This window comes from Prosopis cineraria, unplaced genomic scaffold, assembly GCF_029017545.1.
Source record: "Prosopis cineraria cultivar Desert tree isolate PC_DT_omini unplaced genomic scaffold, ASM2901754v1 PC12, whole genome shotgun sequence".
NCBI classification, from domain to species: Eukaryota; Viridiplantae; Streptophyta; class Magnoliopsida; order Fabales; family Fabaceae; genus Prosopis; species Prosopis cineraria.
This window is the reverse complement of record NW_026555343.1, coordinates 11,091,575-11,116,381: the sequence shown is the minus strand read 5'-3', so window position 1 is coordinate 11,116,381 and position 24,807 is coordinate 11,091,575. Positions and strand designations below refer to the sequence as shown.

Sequence of the window (24,807 nt, the reverse complement as noted above, 5' to 3'; positions counted from 1 at the left end):
TTATAATTAAGTATTTTGATTGCATTTTTATTAAATTCTGGAGTAGGTTTAATAAGAAAGAATAGTGTCTTAGTAGTATTTACCATTGGATGTTTAAGTTCGAGTTTGAATTCTCATAGTGGTGTGAGATAGGGATTTATTTTATTTTGTTTTATTTTATTTTACCTTAGTTTTGCTGAAATTACTATAATGCCCTCCCGGTATTTTAAAAAGAAAAACTTATTAAATGCAATAAGAGGGAAATTAGAAACAGGAAGCACGTTACTCCTCTGCTCGGATTTTTCCCTTTCCTTTCGATTTCTCTAGACTTGGGGGTAGAGAGAGAGAGGGAATTCATTCATGCCCTTCGTTCTCGATCCTTTCCTCCTCCGCTAGTCATCTCGCCGTGGGAGGTGCGTCAGCTTCGTCCGCCACCGCCTTAAAATTCTATTGCGAGTTCTTCTTCCTTGTGCGCCGTTGCTCATCTTTCTCCTCTCCCCTGGTTGGGATGTCGTCCTGAGTATGTGTGTGGGCTCTGAGTTTCGATTCTCTTCATCCTTCTCTATCTTGTGGTCACAGTCCTCAGCCTCATACCTCCGACGCATCGCAGTCGGCAGCTAAGGGTACTTCGATAGCTGTTTGTTCTCCCTCCCCTGGTCAACTTCTGCTCGTTCGATGGCCTCTTCTTCCAGGTTCAGTATTGCCGTCGAGTTTGTGCGAGTGGGTGTGGGTACATTGAATTTTTTTTTTTTTTTTTTTTCATTTTTGGTCAGTCAACTTCTTGGTCTTGCTCGGCTGTTCATTTCTAGAGGTGATGCACTTTAAATTTCTCTTTTCTTCTTGTGCCTTTTATCTGTTTGTGTTGGGTGGAACTTAAGTAAACCTAGGATTGAAATATAGTAGAACATATTTTTATATTCTTGTGATAGCTGTTCGATTTTAGCCTGATAAAGATGGATGGATTTAGTTCTCTTTGAGTTTAAAAAAGGAAAAACAAATAAAAAAAATTGGTTAGGGAATGAAGTTGGGAAGTTGGATTAATTCAAATATCGATAGTGAATTTTTTTTTTAAATTTTTGGGATGAGATTTGAAGATGAGAGCTTAGAATTAAAATTGAAAGATTGGTGCCTACAAGGTGTTTGATAAAATGTCTTCTAGTAGGATTTTTGCTTGATTATGTATTGGCTAAAATTTCATTAATTCTTCTAAGAGGCATGTGTGACTTGAATACTATTTATTTGTGAATTTAACTTGAGTATTGCAAAGAAATTGATGTTTATGAAGTTAAGTGAAACCAATTGAATTTTGAGAACTTTATGGTTGATAATTTATAAACCAAGGTATTGTTTTGTGACTTGGTTTCGGGATGTAACCAAGATGTTCGATAAAATGGATGATAGAAAAATTATGAATTGATAGAGTAATTAAGTTCAGTATATGTGTGTATATAAACAAACTCATACACTCTTGATTAGAGTTTAGTTATGTATTAGAGAGGTGTTGGAAAGACAAGGAAAAATATAATGAGAAATAATGTTAAAGGAATTGGACAGATGGAGACTTAAATTATATAATGATTTGGAACTTGGTTAACTATTGTGCTTGTCAATGTTGGAAGATAGTTTATTTAACTTAAGTAAAGGCCATTAAATCTTCTTTTATATTGAATAGGGTGTTTAGAGGAAGGAAACCTTGGTTGAAGTGGTGAGAAGTGAATTTTGAACCTTGAAAACATGTTAGGTAAGTGGATAACGTCCCAACTCATTTACTGATAAAGTTATTTTTTTTCCTAAAATATTGCATTTTTATGTAGATTATTTTTATAACAACTTTGTTAAGGATGAGATACTCTGTAATTTGAATTTTCTTTATCTTGTGAATCATTTTTATCAACTTTGGTAATTCTGGTTATTCAATAAATGCAAGCATGAAAATTAGTTATAAAATTTTATTCTTGCAAGTTTTGATGCTTAAGAACTATTCATGCGAGTTTGATTTAAGAGTAAAAACTATATTTGAATAGTGATGATTTTTTTGCATGTTTGAAAATGAATTTAAAGGGGATTTTATACAAAACACTGATTGCTAACGACAATTCCGTTAGCCTTTGGCGTGCCACAATCAATGACTAACTAGTTTGATTTTTTTAAGCTCTACTGTTCTTACATTTGTTATTCATAAGTCTAACACATGCATTTGTTTTCATGGCTTCGGGCCATGTTTGGTTACTTACTCCCGTGGAATGTGTGTTTACATTTGTTTTATGGCTGAAGCTACATTTAATTATTTACCCTTGTGGATTATGTGTCCATGTTTGTTTTTGTAGCATAAGCCGCATTTGATTATTTATCCTCGTGAACTGTGTGTTTACGTTTGTTATCTGTTCTATAAAGTCCTTAGAATACTAGTTTTTATTTTATTTGTTAAATTTATACTTCATTGATTTTACTTGATAAATGTCTCTCTTTTTATATATTTTGTTTATTTGATCTATTGATTGCTCAAGATCAAATGATAAAGTTACTTTGTTATTATGAAATTAATGGTTTAGTATTTTTGAGGTTTTCTAAAATATTTAGAACCCCAAGTTTGATGATTACATTATATCAAGAGCTTTTCTCTTAAAATTATTTACAATTACTTAAATCTATTCATTCTTATTACTTCAAATTTTAATGTTGAGACATTATTCACTGAAAATTATTATTTTGGTCTCAGATACATTAGGTGATGTCATACCTTTCATTGACCATTGAGGAGCTGTAATATTCAGTTGAGATGAAGGATTGTAGATCAAGCTTCTTTTAATATAAACTTAAATCCATGTATTATATTTTAATAAATTCCTATATCAGGTGCTTCACATAAGCTATAGTTAGGGTCCTCATTTCTATTATTTATATTTTTGTTATCTATTGATGGGAATAGAGTTCCTACCTACTGCTGCTGTTTTGTAAAATGGTTATAGATTTGTTTTTGGGAGGCTTTATGAGAGGGGGAGTTTTTGCAAAAAAATTTACAAAAAGGCATGGAAATCTTTTATTTATATAAAAATGTTGCAATGAATTCTAATCCTATTTCAAATACATTAAAATATCATATTAGAGTTTTCTTGATCAAGTCTTAAGAGATGGATGTTTTTTTCTATATCCCATGCTAGTCACATTTAAATTTTCAAGGCGTGACAACATCATTTGAAGTTGTTCAAGGCTAGATAGCTTTGCCCGATGTTGGATAGAAATGAAGTTTGACTGATGATCAGCCCCGCAATTGCACAGGTTTGAGGTAATTAAAATTCTAAAATGTTTGAGCCATGACCAAAGAAGAATAGAATTAATCGTGCTATTTTTTTCCAAAAATTAACTGTTATTTAAAGAAAACAATTAACTAAAACAAAGCAATGAAATTGTTAGGTTATCCACCAAAAGGTGGATTGGTCCAATATATAAGCCCATGGGGCTTTACTGTAAATATGAAAGAGTCTGGGTCCTCAAGTATAATATGCTCCAGGCCTTTATACGCAAATACTCCTATTATTCAATTTGATTAATTGGAGGGAACAGTTTTGTTTTTGTAACCTCCCACGTTCAAGTGTAACAAGAAGTGTGAAGGTCAGTTGAAGCCGATATAACATAGTATTGGTTTTGGCTTTCGGTTCAGTACCCATATAAAGAAGAAACATTCTTATATTCTCTCTTGCTTGAAAGCTTCACTCTTTCATCTATGCACTTGCAGTGAATTAAGAACTGAGTTTGGTCCTATATGTAATGACTCTAAATTTTAAGTTCAAAATTTTTTTTCCCTAATGAGTATTTTTATTTAAATAAGTTTCATAGAAATTAGAAAGGGGGCAATTATAGGAAATTACGCTAGAAATTTTTGCAAGGATCTAGAATCCAAATTTTTATAAGCAAAAGCTTGCTTTTAAATTATAGAAAAATTTCATATCCTTTTTTGTAATTTTCTTGTCCCTTTCATTGTAATTTTCCCATGCTCCTTTTTATAATTTTTCCTATGCTCCTCATGTTCTGATTTCGTTTCTTTTATGTGAAGAAAAACAGAGTATCTTTGATTCATTTTTCTCACTGCCTTCCTACACTTCTCTAAATCCTTAAAGTCAGTGCATTTCTCTAACCCTTACCAACACACTTAGCTCACTATTGATAGACCGTTTTTGTGGCTGTCGTTGCTTCATATCACCTTATCTTTTCATCCTCATCTGCCAGCCACTATAGAACTGAGTTGCTGATTCTCTCCCACTATATCGTGCTATTTTGTGTCTACGGGAGGCTATTATTAGTTTGCTATCTTCATTGCCACCTTCCTTTTCTCCTCAATCTTTGTTCATCAGTCACAGTGGAGAGGTATATCTTCCTTATTTTCTTGCTCTATTTTGTGGCGAGTTTGGGTGTGTATGGGTGGTCAGTCTTTTTCTCTTTTCTTCCTTCCTTATCGTTGAAATTTAATGTGTGTACAGGTGGTAGCTACTCCTTTTATTGCTAGCTGAAATCATAGTTTCCTCCTTCTTAATGAAGATTTGAACCTTTATTTTCTTCTTCTTCAATACTGTTCAATGGCTGACTTATACTTCCTGCCACTAAGCTTTATTGAGGTGAGATATTGTTTTCTTTCCTTCCTCTTTAGGCTATACTGTACTGCTGAATCATTCCCTTCTTTTTCCAGTTGATTGATGTGGTCCCTGCTCTTTATTATTGATATGCTAATTGTGGTTGGGGCTAAAATGTTGCACTTGGGTTGGAAGTTCGGCTTAGGATTAAATTTTTCTGCCTTCTATATCTTGGATGCAGTGAACTGGAATTTCTCTACATTATTGCTACTGCATGATTGAACAAAAAGAGGATTTTTAGGTTTTCTTTTGTTAGGCTTGAGTAATATATATAAATAATGGATGATGCGGTTTGAATGTTAATGCACTTATGGTGTTGAGAAGACAAGTAGAAGAGTCAAAGTAGATTAATTAAGTATATTCAATAGCTAAAGACTAATAATATGGATTTAGGAATCGTTTTTAAGAATTCTAATATATTTTGGATAAAGAAATGTGTTTAGGAAGCATATTGAAATTGTTTATATGTTTGGATTTTGGCTAGTTGATTTAAAATAGTAGTTAGAACCTAAAGCAGTGGATATTAAATCCATATTATTATAGGGTGCACATGCTGTCGAAACCAAAATATGAATCAGAGGCTGATGAGAATCTTCAAGATGAAGATGAAGATGTAGAACAACCTTCCACACCCTTAGTGATCATAAATATAGGGAAAAGAGAAGCTACAAGAATTAAAAAGCCAAATCAAATTTCTTCGATAGTAAGAGCATATTCAAGCTTTATAACAAAAGAAGAACGAGCCCTAATTATAGGATAAATTTTCAAATAACTCAAGAAAGAACTTGTGCAACATAATAAGTGAAACAAGTTGTACTTGAGAAATTTGCTATGAAATAGAGCCATCAAGGGGATGAAAGTACAAGAAAAATATAAAGAGAAGAGTTGTCTTTTTAGGTCTATACCTTAAGTATTTTTCTGTTTTCTAAATTTTTTTTTGTTGAGTTATGTTATATTATTTTAGGACCTTGATGATTTATAATATATATGAAGCATGTTATATATTTTTGATATTTTTTATTGCTTTATATATACTTTATTTGAGTAGGAGCTCTAAAGTGATAAGTCATTTAAGAGCTATATATATATATAATGATTATAAAAATATTTGTAAATTGTTTATAGATGATAGTGATTTTGTTAGAATCAATGTGATGGGAGATACAAACGTAGCCTCCTGATCGTTGACCTAATAATGTTGCTATCACTCTAATAAATAATAATACAAATATAAGACATTATATGTTTCTCATAAGTATTTTATTCTTGGTTTAATATAGAAAACTATTAATGTAGAATAGTTTCGTCTCAAAATTAAGAATGGCAATAAAAAGCATTATCACTGAATTGAATAAGGGTGACAAGTTAAACAGGGATAACTAGGATATATGGCACCGTAAGGTGGCATATATTTTGGAAGAAAAAGATGATGTTGAGCCACTGATTGTGGTCATGGCCGAGCCTAAGGTAGGAAACTCGACTCAATATAGGAGAGGCTAAGAGGCATTTACGGCATGAAAATAAAAAAATAGCATTGCACGAATAACACTTATAAGTGCTATGGCGAATGATCTGATGTGTAAATTTGAGAAGCACTCCACTGTTTAAGCTATATGGGCTGCCTTAAAAGAAAAGATTGGTAGTACCTCAACTACCAAACTAAGAAGGCTTATAATTAAGTTTGACACTTATAAGCTAAAGCCAAATACTCTTATGCGGCAGCACTTAAGGGAGATGGCTAATATGATTCGTGAACTTAAAGAAGCCGGGCATGATCTGAGGAATAGTAAGTACAGGTTGTAATCAGATCGCTCCTAACTAGCTGGGAGAATATGAAGGTTAACTTAACCCACAATGAAAACATCATTAACTTTAATGATATGGCTAAGTACCTAGAGTTAGAGGCCGAACATTTGGAGGCTTACAAGTCATCTAGACAGTCTTACCTTGTCAAGTAAAGTGGTCCTTCAAATGCTAAGCCTAATAGGGGTAAGAAGCAAGAAAAGAAGGGTAACAAGAGTAGCCCTAAGGTAAAGAAGGACAAACAACTTTTCAAGAAGAAGAGAAAGAAGAGCAGGAAAAAGAGAATTAACCTTAAAAAGGTCAAATGTTTTGCCTCTTAAAATATGGGCCATTTTGCAAAGGATTGTCATAAGCAAAGTAGATGTGATCAGGTACTTGTGAATTAAGTGAATTCACATATTTCTTATGTTTCCAGTAATGCTTTTCTTACGGAAACTATTTCCTCCTCTTGGATTCTAGACTCAGGCTCCACAAACCACATAAGCAAGGATTGTGGATCTTTCGTAGAGTGCTGTCAATTGCCGAATCATAGCAAGTGGCTTTCTGTTGGAAACAACAAGAGGATTGTGGTAAAAGGCATAGGAATTTGCAAGTTGATCTTGCGAGGTAGCAAGACCTTAATCATCCATGATGTGTTACATGCATCGAACATCCAACGGAACTTAACTTCAATTGCTTGCCTTTTAGAATTTAGGTTTGTAATTAATTTTCATAACAAGGTTGTTGACATTATTACAATTCAACCTTTTATGGTTGTGCCTTTTCTTTCAAAAAGGTTCTTTATCATGGATATTGTTGACAAAGTTTATTTTCATGATTACTTTACCACCTCTTCTAATAACATTGATATGAATATCTGGCATGCTAGACTAGGGCATATTGATAAAAAAAGAATGATTAAACTAGCTAAAGAAGGGATGCTAGGTCCAATTACAAACATGAAAATGTCCTTGTGTGAAAATTGTCTAGCTGGTAAAGCAATGAGAAAACCTTTTGGTAAAGGTGTTAAGGCTGAAAATCATTACAATTAATCCATTTTGATATATGTAGTCCTATGAGTATAAGGGCAAAACACAAAACTTAGTATTTTATTACCTTTATCGATGATTTTTCACATTTTGGTCATGTATATTTCATGTCACAAAAGTCTAAAGCTCTTAAGTACTTTAGATGATACACTAATGAGGTTAAAAATCAAATAGACAGTAAAATTAAAGCACTGTGAATTGACTGAGTACATGAATACTTGTTTGATCAATTTAAAGAACTCTGTGAAAAAAAAGGAATAATTAGACAACTAACTATTCCTAGCACTCTACAACAAAATGGAGTTGCTGAAAGAAGAAATAAGACTCTTTTAGACATGGTTAGGTTAATGATGGCACAAGCAAATCTTCCAATCTCATATTGGGGGGATGCTTTGCTAATTGTAGCCTTTATACTTAATCATATGCCCTCAAAATCAGTTACTTCCACGCCCTATGAGTTATGGACAAAATGTAAATTGAATTTAAATATCCTAAGACCATGGGGGTTAACTACATATGTCCATGATGATTCCTATAAATATGAAAAATTAAGTCTAAGTGGGAAGAAATATAACTTTATAAGATACTTTAAGCAATTAAAGGGTTAGGTTTTCATTAGTGAAAGCAATGATGGAACTATAACTGAAATTGAATCTAGGAATATTAAATTTTTAGAAAATGAGCTTCCTAGCAAGGGAGAAGTTGATCAAACTGTATCTCTTTACAAGACACAAGAACAACATAATATAAACAAATAGATAGGCCTGAATCATCACAAAATGTTGATATAAGTAGGAGCTCTAAAAAGTCTTTAAATGACCCAAAAAGAATCAAAATCCACAAGGGATCCTACTTTAAAAAAGTAATAAAGAGTGTGCCAAAAAAACACTTCCAAATTGAGGGTGAAGCATTGATAGTAACTCTTCAAGATGATGATGAGCACATTCTGTAAATGAAGCTTTATAAGGACCTGCTAAGGATAAATGGAATAAAGCAATGGATGAAGAAATGGATTTTATAAGGACCAACCAAATATGAAAATTAGTTAATTTACCTCATGGCCAAAAGGCTATTAGGAACAAGTAGGTTCCCAAAATCAAAATAAAAGTAGATGGGTCAATTGATAAATATAAGGCTCACTTAGTGGTGAAAGGGTATACACAATAAGAGGGAATAGATTATGAGGATATGTTTTCTCATGTTGTATGCTTCAATTCTATCAGACTAATTCTAGTAATAGTAAATAGTTTGGACCTAAAGTTGTACCAAATGGATGTAAAAATCACTTTTCTAAATGGTGACCTAGATGAAGAAATCTATATGCAACAACCATTAGGTTTCATTGAAAAAGGAAAATAAGATAAAGTATGTAAATTAAATAGAACAATTTATGGACTAAAACAATCATCCAGACAGTGGTATTTAAGGTTTCACAAAGCAATAACCTCATTTGACTTTTAAATGATTGAGGAAGACCACTGTGTTTACATCAAGAGGTTTAACAAGAACTTCATAATATTATCTTTTTATGTGGATTATATTCTACTAGCCAGAAATAATCTGGATTTGATAATCACTACTAAAGAATGACTTTTATTAAATTTTGAAATGAAGGACATGAGTGAAGCAAAATACATTGTTGGAGTTAAAATCCAAAGAAATCACTTTAAGAAGCTCCTTTCTCTTTCACAAGAGAATTATATATGGAAAATTCTTAAGTGTTTTAATATTAAAAGACTATAACTCCATGGATACCTAGTATCTTTAGGTGTGAAGTTTAGTCTTGATATGAGTCCTAAAATTAGGAGAGCCAAAAAAGAAAATGGAAATAGTTCCATATATTAGTGTAGTCAGGAGTTTGATGTACGTAATGATATGTACAAGACCAAACATCTGCTATGCCATAGGACTTGTGAACAGCTACCATAATCTAACCCCGGTGAAGGACATTGAAAGGTTGTAAAGAGGATCTTAAGATACTTAAAGGTTACTATTAACTATGTACTATGTTACTAAGGGAGTGATCTATGCTGATAGGATCACTAGTGCAAAATAGAATTTTAACGATATATTTTCTACCACAGTTCATAAAAAAATATGGTAATATTTGAGTTAGTGGCTTATTTGTAATTAAGTTGAAAAGTAGATCATTTATAGCGATAGGTCTATTATAAACTGTCAGCATAAATGCTTATGAAAAATAATGATTTAAATCAAATAATTTAATTAAATCATTAAAATAAATTATTACTTAAATTTTTATTACATAAATGTAATTCATTTAAAAAATAATTATAATTAAAATAAATTATTTATTATATTTTTTCATAAACTAATATTTAAGGAAAAATAATTGTGTCTAAATTATCAAATATTAAATGAATTTTATTTAAAAGATAATTATAAATAACAAAAATTATTTATTATATTCATAATTAATAATGTAATATCTACGAATTAATATATTGAATAAAATAATTTTATTTAATAATATTGGATAATTAATATATTTTCTATAATTAAAATTTAATTGTGCCTAAAATAAGACATATTTATTATTTTTAAATTTAGAAAAATAATTAAAGATTAAAAAATAAATAAATTTTAAACAGATTTTAATTAAAAAATAATTTTATAAATTTTATTTTTTATTTATGTCTAAATTCATACATTTTGAATTTTAAATTTCAAAATGTTTGAATTCAAACAACATTTGGTGACGGGTGCCCAAAGATCCTGTCTTTGGCAATAAGCTTGAGGGCACTGTTGCCAAAGATAGTATTATTTCTCCTTTCCCCCTCAACTTTTCAAAATCTCTCAACTTGCATGTAGCTTTCTTGCCCTCAGCTCTTCCCATAAATATTTTTCCTCAACTCCATTGCTCCCTCAACTCTTTCCATAGTTATTTTCCCTTAGCACCATTGCTCCCTTAGCTCGCATTTCTTCTTCCTTCCCATAGTTTGGGTTCATCTCCCCTAGCTTCCTTCTCCCCTAGCTACCACCTCCTCACCCCTAGCTCTGAGCTACCATTGCCCCCAACTTCAAGACCACAATTACTATCTCCCCACCTGAGTGCCTAACTGTCGTTGCCTCCAGCTAGTGTTGCCCGTAGCTCGTCTCAGCCCTACTATAGGTTTTTTTTTTTTTGCAGTTTTGGGCTTTTTTATTTAATTATTTTTTAGCTCCAAAATTTTTTTGGCTATTTTTTTATATTCTTTTTTTTTTTGCAATTTTTAGATTTTTTTATTTAATTATTTTTCAGCTTCAGAATTTTTTTTTGCTATTTTTTATGTCCAATGTTTTTGGCAATTTTTTAGTTTTTTTATTTAATTATTTTTTAGCTTCAGATTTTTTTTTTGCTATTTTGTTATGTCCTTTTTTTACTATTTTTTCCATTTTAAATTTTTTGTTGGGATAAATTTTGAACCCCATTATCATAAATTATATTATTGATTATTGATTAGAGTTCATAATTGTTAAAATGTCAATTGAGATTTGCTTGAATTGATGAAATTGAGTGTTTAATGCTCAGGGAATCTCAATTTATAAGTTGTTATGTTGCTATTTTTTTTTAATTTCCATGATATTGATTTCTTTAAGTTTATTATAATTTATTTGTTGAAGTTGAATAATTAAGATTTGTTAAAATGTGTTGAAATTGATGTCTTAGTAAGGTTAAAACAAAACAATATATCCTAATTATTAACAATTCAATTGAAATGTGCTTAAATTGATTGAATTGAGGGATTTAGTGCCTCAGAAATCTTGCTTTCTAAATTGTTGTGATGCCAAATTTTTAATTGTTATTTGAAATAGGTAATGATAAACCGTAGTTGGATAGATGCTTTACGAATAAGTGATGAATATAAGAGGGGGGTAGATCAATTTTTGAAATTTACAAAGAATAATGTTCCTAATAATAAAGGATTATTCTATTGTCATTGTGTTAAGTGCTTGAATGGGTTGCGATGACGTTCTATAGAGATTAAGGATCACCTAATTTGTTTCGAATTCTATAAAGTGTACAGACAGTGGATATTACATAGTGAATCTAGAAAACATAGTATACCACAAGTTGAAAATGATGATATGGATTTTGGTGATCAAAGAGAGGATATGTTATGTGATATTGGCATTGAAGCTGTTGAGAAGGTGCACAAATATGATAGCTTGTGGAATGATTCAGAAACACCTTTATATATAGGGTGTACAAAATATACATGAGTAACAGTAATGTTGAAGTTATTAACTTGAAAGCGAGATATGGGTAGAGCAATAAAAGTTTCACAGAGTTGCTTAAATTATTGAAAGAGATGCTTCCATAGGGTAATACACTTTCAAGTAGTTACTATTAGGAAAAAAATATTATGTCCAATGGGTTTAGGGTACCAAAAGATACATGCTTGCCCTAATGACTGTATATTGTATAGAAATGATTATGAAGTGTTGGATTCTTATCTAATCTGTAAGGCATCATGTTATAAACAAAAAGAGACAACAGTAGTAATGACTCTATCACTAAGAGGCCTTTGGTGAGGGTGTTGTGGTATCTTCTATAATATCAAGGTTTAAGCGTTTGTTTGCTAATCCAAATGAGGCCAAGAACTTGAGATGGCATGCTGATAAGAGAAAAATTGATGGCATACTTCGACATCTAGTCAATTCTCCACAATAAAAAGGAATTGATCAATCATTTTTGAATTTGGCAAAAAGCCTAGAAATCTTAGGCTTGGACTATGTACAGATGGAATGAATCCTTATGGCAATTTTAGCAATCAACATACCTCATGGCCTGTTCTATTAGTGATTTATAATCTTCCTCCATGGTTATGCATGAAATGTAAATATATCATGTTATCTTTGATGATTTCAAGCCCTAAATAACTAGGAAATGACATATATATTTACTTGGTAACATTGATTAAAGATTTGAAGAAGATGTGGGAGGTAAGTGTAAATGTGTTTGATTCATATTGAAACGAGTCTTTCAAGTTATGAGCTATAATTTTTTACACAATAAATGATTTTTCTGCATATGAAAGCCTATCTGGATATAGTGTGAAGAGGCATAAAGCATGCCTTATATATAAAGAAAACACATCCCATCAATAACTAAAACATGGGAAGAAGATAGTCTATCTTAGTCGCCGAAGATTCCTGAGATGAGACCACTCTTATCGTAAGCAAACGAAGTCATTCAATGGCTATCAAGGGTATGATGAAGCTCCAAAGCCATTAACTACAAGCTTGGTATATGAACGGGTGAAAGACATTAATGTGGTATTTGGTAAGAGCTAAAAAAAGAAAGCTCAAAAGAATTAGTGGAAGAAGAGGTCAATTTCCTTTAGTCTCCCCTGTTGGAGCATCCTTAAGGTAAGACACAATATTGGTGTGATGCATGTGAAAAAAATGTGTGTGACAATCTTATTGGAACACTATTAGATATAAAGGGGGAGACCAAGGATGGAGTCAAAGCAAGATTAGACTTACTTAACATGGGAATACAAATAAACTTGGCTCAAAGAGCAAAAGGAAAGAGGACTTACATGAGCCTAGCTCCTCATACTTTGTCTAAAAGGGAGAAAAGAAGTTTTTGTAAGTGTCTACGTGGTATTAAAGTACAACAAGAATATTCTTCAAATGTCAAGAACCTTGTATCAATAAAAGATTTAAAATTAGTTGGTTTGAAGTCTCACAATTGCCATGCACTGATGTAACAAATGTTACTAGTAGCCATTCGAGACATATTAGAGGAAAAGGTGAGAAAATCAATTCTTAAACTATGTGTCTTCTTTAATGCAATTTGCAGCAAAGTCATTGATCTTGAGAAATTAGAGGAGTTGCAAAATGATATTTGTCATTACCTTGTGTCAGCTAGAAATGTATTTTGTTTCCTCATTTTTTGACATTATGGTACATTTAATTGTACATTTGGTAAGAGAGATAAAGTTGTGTGGCCCTGTCTATCTACATTGGATGTATCCATTTGAGCGACACATGAAAATTCTTAAAGGCTATGTGAAGAATCCCCATCATGAGGAAGCCTTTATTGTTGAAAGATATATTGCTAAGGAGGTTGTCGAGTTTTGTACTAAATATCTATCTGATGTGAAATCTATTGGTGTTCTCAAATCTTGCCAAAGGGAATGAGAGTTGAAGAGTAAGGGACACAAGGCATGAAAGTAAAGTGCATGACTCATGAAGAAATGCTACAAATACATCTATATATCTTGAATAATACCAATGATGTTCAAGATTATTTGGATGCATACAAAAAGGAATTACAAGATCAGTATCCTAAAAAGGCTAATAAATGGCTACTAGGTAAGCATAATAGTCATTTTTCACTTTAGCTTAAGGCAAGGGTAAAGGAGGATCATGAGAAGTTTAATGTTTTAAAAGCAATAAGATGGTTAGCTAGTGGGCTTAACTTTGATGTTACAACTTAGAGTGCATATGATATTAATGGATATTCATTCTATACAAAAATACAGGATGACAATAGCACTATGCAAAATAGTAAAGTAATGATAGTAGCTGAAGCAACTCATTTTTCTAGTATAAAAGATAAAAATCCAACATTGGCATCCTCGTCATATTTTAGGGTCATTAAAGAGATATGGAAAGTTGACTACTTTAAATTTAAGGTGCCTATTTTCAAGTATAGGTGGGTCAATATTAAGAATGGTGTTTGAGGAGACAAGTTGGATTTTACTTTAGTGGACCTTGATAAGGCAAAACATAAGGATGAGCCTTTTATAATGGCAACTTATGAAAAATCACCGATCCAACTGATAAGAGGTTGTCCATGGTTCTATTAGGAAAAGGTCTCCTTACTTATAGTAAGAATAATGAAACAAGTTTTGATATTGAAGAGATTCCTTCTTTTGTACCAACCCCACCCTTATTGGATGTGGAAGATGAACACAATGTATATGACATTAGAACTGATCATGATAAAGGTTTATGGGAGAACTAAAATATTTTTATAATGGTAATAGAATGTAATAGGATCTTTTTGATTCATTTGATTTTGTTTCATATACTTTCATTTTTACATTAATTTAAATTTTTATATTTTTTTGCCATTAACCTTATTTATCGTATTTGTTTTTAGGAAAAATATAGAGAATCCCATCACTAACAAAACAAATTCTAAAAGAGGTAAAAGAAGGGCCACATGACTTACCAAGTTGGCTTAAATTTATGGAAGAATTCAAATTGATTTTGATGATGATTGCCAACCAATTGATAAGAAGAAAGGAAACATTTTTAAGAGCTTTGTGGGTTTAGTGGCATGTCAAAAAATCAACATCTTAGAGGAAGAGTGGGATGATGTAAATGAAAGTAACAGAAATGATATTTGAAAAACTATATTGGTATTTCTTATTGCTACACATTACATCTATTTTTTTTTTTGAAATATATGTTGTTACGAAATTCACTGTTGGCATGTATTATTTATAGATTACTTATGACATCAAGAAAACTCTATTTTTAAAGGACAAGTGACTAAAGTATTTTAGGGACTGATGGAGGAACTTTAAGTCCAAACTTACTAGAAAATGTCTTTCCTAAAAATGGCAATAAAAATAATGATAGTGACAATGATGCCAGCATGGAAAAACCTTAGGAGAAATATTTGTTCATTAATTATGACACGTGGATGAAATTTGTTCACAGTAGACATGATCCCAAATTTTTGGTAAGTGAAAGAAGAATATGATAATTTATTTAGTATTAGTAAAGATTCATTTTTAACAAATGCTTTTCATTATTTGTTAATGGGAAAAAAGTCAAAAAGGTCAAGAGCGTTGAAAGAAAAATCTATACAACAATACTATGTCTCGAGGAGGGTATGCATATATTTATGATATAATGAATCAAGAGAAGTGGGAAGCTAAAAGACAAGCAGCGGGGGTTGATAATATTGAAGACGTTTCTCCTCCATCTCCTGTTAATAGTGCTCAAGCATGGAAGAAAGGACGGATGAATAAAAAGGGAGAGTTTATTTCCCAAAGGCTAGAGAAGTAGCTGAGAAAATTATAAGTATTTTTATAGTCAATATCTTAATCATATGATTGAAATTTATTAATTACATTGATTTCTACATGCTTGCATGTTCCAATATGCACTTACAGAAGCATCCTCTGAGGGGACCTTGTGTCTACTGGTAGAAAGGATATATTGACTACAGCCTTAGGTAGTGAAAAGCACCTCGGCTGTGTTAGGGGGGTTCCAAAAGGTATGGGTATAAGACAATACGTTGGACCTCCACCTTCTAATCTCGTACCAATTCATCAAGTGCAAATGATGATAGCGGAATGCAAGTTAAGCATGATAATGGAAATGCAATCAATGATTAGTAATCTACAAATGCAACTACAACAAACACCAAATTATGGTGGTGTTACAAATCCAATATGCGATCTTAGCCTATCAGATGAAAGAATGCCATGCATAGTTTATGTGAAGTATCATGGCAGATGAGTAGTTGCATATGAAAAGGTGTATAACCGTGCAACGATAGTCACCATCAACAGATACAACATAACCAAGTAAAGGTGATGGTTGAAGAGGTTGTGGATGCTAATGCTCCTGTACTATTTCTTATTGAGGAGGTGAAAACAATAGAACAAGCTTAACATAATTTCATTATTTGGTTAAAAAAGCTAGTTTGACAAGTTACTAAAGAGGTATGAAAATGCTACAATTTTTTATTTTTTCAATTAGTAACATAGGTATTTATAATTTTCATTATATATTAATTATAGAAACTCCTACAATCAGAAAAATCTATGGGTTCCAATCCCCAACCAATGCAAGATAATTTGAAACAGTTAGCTTCAATTATGGCTGACATGAATGAATTTTCTGATGAAATAAACATAATCAAAAAGATTGTTGGGAAGCCTATTACTTTTAAAGTTGTTAGAAAAGATATTAGTGACCTCACTATTTTTGAGTGGTTGGAGTTGTCAATAATTTAAGTTTTTATCATGTAAGCATTCATTTTTATTTCTAAATTAATATTTGATATTGTTATTTTATTGCTAATATATGTCTAATTATCAAAAGTACCTCTACAAGATATGCACCGAACTCAATGTTGATAATAATTATAGGTTCTTGTTTTCACTTTTAACCTCCATTAGCAAAGTGAATCAAAGAGCTTCTTATATTAAAAAAAATGATGTGTGAGCAAAAGAAGAGATGCTGGTTTTTACCAATTATTGAGAGGTATTAAATTTTAAATTCATCGCTCAATTTATAAAAAAAATTTCTTAATGATGTGATATTAATATAAATTAATATACTATAGTCATCATTAGATGCTTCCTATCATTTGCTCATATAAAAATACTATATACTGGTTTTGTTCACTAAAAAGGAAAGTAAGTGATGACATGAAGTCTTTGATTGAATTGTAAGTTTTTAAATAATTCTATTTTGTGTTATTAATAATATATATTTAATATTTTTTAAGTGTGTATATTTGGTAAATAGATCTTTAGTTACATGTTGGAAATCAACAGGAATGTTGATAAGAAAAAAAATGAAATCAAGTGGGTACCAATGCAAATAAATATTTCAAATTTATTTCTTAATTAGAATAAAGATTATAATATTAGTTTAATGAATTTAATTTTTTTATTTTCTTTATAGTGTCTTCAACAACCAGAAAGTATAGAGTACAGTTATTATGTGATGATTTTCATATATGAAATTATCACTCAAGGTATTATTCATTTATTTGATCAGATAATAATTTATTAATAATGATTTATAATTATGAAGTTTGCCATATACTTGAGTTATTATTCATTCATATATTGTTATTGAATTTGTAGCATTTCCAAAGTTTATAGCAATATTCTAAGCAAGAACTGAGACACATATGCAATTTGTCGTCTATTTTTTTTCTTAGAATTAATAGGATTAGAGTAGAAACTTTCTAGATATTTTTTATTGGAAATGTAAATTTTTAGTTCATATATTTGCACTAGATATATTTGTATTGATCTCTGGAGCTGCTGTTTTTATATTAATGTAGGTTTTGTAAGTAAGGGTTGTATATAGATATAAGGGATACAAGTAAAAAAAATATAGCATTTGCAGCCACAATTAGTGTAATAATTGTGCTAAAAGAATCATCTATGGCGACAGTTATTGCTAAAACTATGGCCATAAATAAAATAAACTAATTTTTTGCCAAACCTGTGGCGAAAGATGGTATTTTTCACCATAGGTGAGCTGAAACTTGTGGCAAAAAATACCATCTTTTGCCATAGGTTTGAGCTTACCTGTGGCAAAATATTATATTTTTCTCTTATTTTTTACCACAAGTGAGCTCAAACTTGTGGCAAAAGATACAATCTTTCACCACAAGTGTGTTTGGACCTATGGTAAAATATCATATTTTTCACCACTTTGCTTTTGCCATAGGTGAGCTAGGGCCTATGATGAAAAATACTGTCTTTCACCACAATTTCGTTTGACCTGTGGTGAAAAATATTTATTTACTATCACATAATCTTCTACTACACAGTGTCTTCTGTCGTTAAAATTTCATTTTAACTATGGCGAAAAATGCTTTTTGCACTAGTGGATACTTTGACGTGGATTTAGGCGGAGATGAAGATGAATGAAGATTAACTTCAGGCTACACTTTCTTGTTAAACAATAGGGCCATTTATTGGAGCAGCAAGAAGCAGACATACATTGCCTTACACTCTATAGAAGCTGAGTTTGTAGCATGTACTGCAGCAGTGTAAGAGGCTATATGGTTGAAAAAAATTTTAGAACATCTTGGATTTGGAAATAAAAGTACAAATTCAGTATTAATTCATTGTGACAACACTATAGCAATAGCTTACTCTAAAGATCCTAAGTACCACAGCAAAACCAAATACATAGACACTACTACAAAAATGATATTTAATAACATGCATTTTGTAGCAATAAAAAATGAAACATAACTAATATTAAAAGTAAAGTAAAGAGGTGACATTTCTTATATCAAATGCTACCGCTCATAAATTACTTTTTTATTTACATTTTTACTAAATAACAAGAGGTGGCGTTTCAAGTGTGGCGAAATGCCACCTCTCTACTTTTGTACTAAATAAATATATTGTTAATAACCGAAAGTAGAGATGTGGCATTTTCAACCTCTCTACTCCATTAAATAATTATTTAATTATAGATTATTTAATTGATATAAATTATTAATATATATATATTATTTAATAATTAAAAGACAAAGAAGTGACGTTTTCTAAATTTAGAAATGCCACCTCTCTATTCTATTATTGATTTATTATTTTTTTATCTAATTAAATAATTATTTTATTATAATTTATTTAATTAATAATTTTAATAAATATATCATATTATTTAACAAATAAGGCTAGGGAATTGTGGCATTTTGTTGAGTTTAAAAACGTGATCTTTATACATTGCTATTAATTTAATTTTTTATTTTATCATATTAAATAATATTTTATTATTATGTATTTAATTAGAATTTATAATTATTATATAATAATATTTAATAAATTAATAAATAGAGAGAGGTGGCGTTTCTAAAACTTAGAAACACCACCTCTCTTATTTTGTATTATTTAATTTTTTTGAAGTTAAAATAATTAGTTTATTTATTCAGTACTTATTAAAAACATATGTTATTATTTAATAATTAAAAGCAAAGAGGTCGTGTTTTCTAAGCATGGAAATTCCACCTTTCCACTCTATTATTAATTTATTATTTTATTTTATTAAATTAAATTATTATTTTATTATAATGTATTTAATTAATAATTTTAATTAGTATATCATATTATTTAACAAATAAGGTCAAAGAAGTGGCATTTGCTGAGCTTAAAAAATGTTACCTTTATACTTTGTTATTAATTCCTATTTATAAAAATAATTCCTATTTATTAACTGGTATAAGAAAATGCTTGATGAGTGGAGCAGAAGTACATTAATTCCTATTTATAAAAATAAAGAGAATATTCAGAATTATACTAATTATAGAGGAATTAAATTCATGAGCCGCACAATGAAATTGTGGGAGAAAGTAATTGAGTACAAGTTGGGGTTGGAGACAAGTATTTTTGAGAATCAGTTTGGTTTTATGCCAAATAGATCGACTATAGAGGTGATTTATCTATTAAGAGGATTAATGAAAAAGTATCATCGTAAAGATAAAGATTTACACATGGTTTTTATTAATTTGGAAAAAGCTTATGACTGTATACCAAGAGAAGTGCTTTGAAAAGCCTTAGAAAAGAAGGGAGTACGGATCACTTATATTAAAGTCATACAAGATATGTATGAGGGGGTAAAAACTAGTACAAAAACGTCTAGTGGTCAAATAAAGAACTTTCTTATAAAAATTAGATTACATCAGGGATCATCTTTGAGTCCTTATCTATTTAACTTGATCCTAAATATTTTGACAGAACATATTTAAGGGGAAATTCCCAATTGTATGCTCTTTGTAGATGATATAGTTCTTATAGCAAAGACAAGAGAAGAGGTTAATTGTAAACTTAAGTTATGGATGAGGACATTAGAGTCGGAAGATTTTTATTTGAGTAGGAATAAGACAAAATATTTATATTGTAAATTTGGTAAGAGACTAGTCGACAGTAATTTGGAAGCAAAAGTGAAAAATCAAATTATACCTCAAGTGAAAAAGTTTAGATATTTGGGAGCCATTATTCAAAATGAGTGATTCAATCCATGGGGATATTTCACATAGGATCAAGCTGGGTGGTTTAATTGGAGAAAAGCTAAAGGGAGTTATTTGCGACTGTAAGGTGCTTAATAAACTTAAAGGAAAATTTTTATCGTATTGCTATCAGACTGGCTATGTTATATACTAGTGAATGATGGGCTTTAACAGAATAGCAAAAGCATAAAGTTGGAGTAGTAGAGATGATAATGTTACGATGGATGTACGAACATACATGTAAAGATAAAATTCGAAATGAGCACATACGCGAAAAAGTAAGAGTAGTACCTATTGAGGAAAAAATAGTAGAAAATCATTTAAAAATGATTTGGGCATGTACAAAGAAGACAGTGGGAGGCATTAGTGAGAAGAGTGAAACATATAACTTTGAACCCTATTAACAAGGGTAGAAGAAGGCCTAAGAGAACAGTCTTAGAAGTTGTTGAACACGATCTCTTAATTAATAATATTTCTAAAAGCTTAATAAATGATAGAGCATATTGGCATCTTGTAATTCATGTAGCCGACTCCACCTAATGGGACAAAGGCTTCTTGTTGTTGTATACTCTATTATTAATTTAGTACTTTATTTTATCAAATTAAATAATATTTTATTATTATGCATTTAATTAGAATTATAATTATTATATATTAATATTTAATAAACTAATAAATAGAGAGAGGTGGCGTTTCCAAAGTTGGGAAATGCCACCTCTCTTGTTTTATGTTATTTAATTTTTTTAAAGTTAAAATAAGTAGTTTATTTAATTAGTACTTATTAAAAACATATATTATTGTTTAATAATTAAAAAGCAAAGAGGTGGTGTTTTAAGCTTGAAAATGCCACCTCTCTACTCTGTTATTGATTTATTATTTTGTTTTATCATATTAAATAATTATTTTACTATAATTTTTTTAATTAATAATTTTAATTAGTATATCATATTATTTTAAAAATAAGGCCAGGAAGTAGTGTTTACTGAGCTTAAAAACATCATCTTTATACTTTGTTATTAATTTAATATTTTATTTTATCATATTAAATTATTATTTTATTACTTATTTAATTATAATTTATAATTTAATTTATAATTAATACTTAATAATATTTAATAATAAATAAATGGAGAGAGGTAGCATTTCCAAATATTGGAAACGCCGCCTCTCTTGTTTTGTATTTTTAATTTATTTAAAGTTTAAATAATTATTTCAGGCTAGCTCAAGTGGAAGGGGTTGGGGTGTGGGTAGAGGCTAAGTCAACGATTATTTAAGAATATTAATACTAATATAGATATTAAATTATTTAAATTTCAATAAGAAACTATGGTCTTTGCTTGTAATTAAAAAATGTGACTAGTTAGTTGGAAAATTAACAACATACACTTGAAATTATTTGTAATATCAGCTAGGAATTTATGAGAGTTAGTTGTAAATCTCATTTTCTTGCTGCCAATATATAGATAAACTACTTGAAAAATAAAAAAAAATATACTACTTGAAATTATTCATAAAGTTGGTGGAAATTTACAAGAGTTAGTTGTGAATAGCAAGATAATCACTGTAATTCTTTTGCTATCAATATATAAATAAATTGCTTGAAAAATCTACAAGATATACTTGCAATTATTTGTAATGTCAATTGGGAATCTACAAAAATTAATTGTGAATCACAAGCTAATCACTTGTCATATTTTTGCTATCACTTGGAAAATCAGCAAAAGTTAATTGGGGATCTTTGCAGTGTTAGTTGGTGTTAGTTGGAAATTTACAAAAGTCCGTTATAAATCTCAAGCTAATTAACAAAAGATAATTTATTGTAAGTAAAGAACATGGTCTCTTATTGGGGTTTCAAAAATTCAAGGATTGTAATTATCATTACATTCATTTTGTTAATGAAAAGAAAAAAAAAACTAAAGGTGAGATCATTATGGAGTTTGAAGGAACAAATAAATTGATATCTTAAGAGTGAGATTGGGAAAAATGTAAAAAGGGACCGAAAAAGCAAATTAATAGGGCAAAGGGCCAGATTCAAAATCTGCATTTTTCTTTTTTTTTTTTTTTTTTTACTCGCATTATTCTGCACTTTTCCTTCCATATTCTGCAAGTTAGGTGCTCTTCTCGGATTATTTCTTTAATAGGTCCTCCAGATTCAAAATCTGCATTTTCTTTCTTTTTTCTTTTTTTTTACTCGCATATTCTCACTTTTCCTTCCATATTTGCAAGTTAGGTGCTCTTCTCGGATTATTCTTTAATAGGTCCTTTCCTCCAATTTTTCTGAAGATTTAGTCATTATTAAACGATAATAATTTCCATTTCTTATTTAATTTTTTTTATTGATGATTTAAAAGACAACTTTCATACATAAATTATAGGGAGAATTTCAAACAAAAAGAATCAAGAATGTGGACTTAATTACTAGTGAGTGCCCAAAAAAATTTAAAATTTTAGTTCAGGTTAAGGAGAATAAAAGTGAGAACAATTTCAATTGTAAAAAGACCAAGTACCCTACACTTGTTACACAGAATTACCAGTTATTAATTTTTTTACTTCTCTTGTTAATTTACCAATATTATTTGCAAATTACATCTGTTAAGCTCCAAAATTTCTTGTCATTTGAACACATTTTCCTTGGATTCCAATATTTTTGGCTCAATTGTATACATTTTAATTACCCAATTAAGAAAATGTACATCTTGCTTTGGGTTTACACACTTGGCTTTAATTTGATATTTTTGGGCTTAATTTATGTTATTTGGTTCAAGGTTAAGATGGAAACATTTCTAGATCCTTGGTGATAGTTTTGGAGGAAGAAATTAAGTGCAAAAAAGATAAATTTTGTTAATTGAGATAATAGTGCAAAAATGCTAAAGTCATAACTAAGTCGCGACTTTGTCCATGACTTTTTACATGATTACAAAATGAAGCATTTTATTTAGCTAATATAGTTAGGGTTTTGGAGTATATTGACCTATTCTCAACTTTGGCCAACATTGCTAACTTCTTGGGAATATTTGAAAGCTTTGAGTGTGCTATGACATGGATTTTAGTGGAAATTGAGCTTGAATTTGAAGATTGAAAGATATTTTGGCTTCATAGTGGAGATTGAGCTTTTTAAAGATTGAAAGATATTTTAGCTTCATATCTTAGTTCTCTTTTCATTCTCCTTTCTTTCCTTTGTTTACTGTTTGTGCTGCTATACTTGTATTTTTCTCATGGGTTTTATGAATATTTGTAGCTAAACCTTTGATTTAGATTATTTTGAACCTTTTGTATGGATTAAATACTCATTTCCCCATGGATTTGTGATTAGTGATGTGATTGTGCTAATTTTACTCTATACTTAATGATTCTAGTTGATTAGCCATCAATTAGATTGTTAGGTTCACTTGATTGATGTTTTAAAGAAGTAGGTTGATGTAAAATTTGAGCTAGCTAAATTTTGTGAGAACTTGAAGTTTGCAAATTGCAATGGATAGTTTTGTTATGAGGTGGAGATACACTCATTAACCTCACATAGTCACATAGAATTTACATAAAAATTGGAGTTTAATTAGTTATTTAAGAGATTAGGAATTAATTAAACTAAACACCTACTTGAAAACATGAGAGTACTTGTGAGTAATTTAATATCCTTGACTAGCATAATTCTTTATTAAGAGTGAAATATATGGGGGGTTGATTGAGTATTCTTTAAGTACAAAGATGGATAATAATCCAAGGCCTAGTTATTTTCAAAAGTCTTGAATCAATTTCTTTTCCATGTTTTCATATTTTTTCACACATTTAATTTATATTTTAAACACCAATCATGTTTTGGATTAGCTCAACCTAATTGATTTCCAAATGTATTTTGTTTGACCATATTTTTAATAAAATCTCCATGGGGATGATACTCTACTCATTTTATTTTACCTGTCACAACTTGTGCACTTGCAAAGCACAACAACATCTATTTGTCAGATAATTAGTAACATTAATTGTCAGTTTGCTAACTTTAACTGTTAATTTATTAAATTAGTTGTAAATTACAAGACCTATTAGTAATTTACAATTGATATTCATAAATTATAAGACCTGCCAGTAGTAATTTATATTAATGTTAGTAAATTAATAAATAAAGTTAGCAATTTAACAACTGATGTTGCTGCTTATGATTGAATAATTGATGTTAAGTCCTATATAATTATTGACATGTTATTAATGTAATTTACAACTCATATTAGTAAATTAACAAATGAAATAAGAAAATTAATAATAGTGATCTTGCATAACAAGTAAAGGATACTTTAATTTTTCACAATTGAAATTATTTTTACTTTTATCCTTTTGGATTGAACTAAAGTTTCATAATTTTGAGATTCATTAATAATTAAGCCACCATCCCTAAAATTCTCCTTCAAGTCTACATGGTTTATTTCCATTTCTTCGTTTCCTTGCGTATTAGAAAACCTAGTGGGGAGGCAGGTTAAAACTCAAATCGTAGAGAAAGAGAGCGGACGTGACTCTACATTTAAATTCTCTTCATTGATTGCATGTGTATGGTGAAGAGTGAAGGCACAACACAAGACTTTGTGTGCAAAATGGTGTTTCCTTTTCTTTTTTTCTTTTTAATTTAGGTAAGGTAGGA

At 30.1% G+C, this 24,807-nt stretch overlaps 1 long non-coding RNA gene across 5 annotated transcripts; it reads left to right on the top strand.

Annotated features, from left to right (window-relative positions):
• Nucleotides 1–260: 260 nt before the first annotated feature.
• Nucleotides 261–18,283, top strand: LOC129288699 (uncharacterized). Of its 5 annotated transcripts, none has more exons than XR_008588056.1 (5): nt 261–790; nt 1,652–1,720; nt 3,141–4,344; nt 4,458–4,592; nt 18,126–18,283. It is a non-coding gene; the product is annotated as an uncharacterized LOC129288699 (long non-coding RNA). The 5 variants fall into 5 exon arrangements; XR_008588055.1 differs by having other exon boundaries at nt 18,045–18,283; XR_008588057.1 differs by lacking the exon at nt 18,126–18,283 and having other exon boundaries at nt 3,141–3,265; nt 4,207–4,344; nt 4,458–7,200.
• The last annotated feature ends 6,524 nt before the right edge of the window (nt 18,284–24,807 follow it).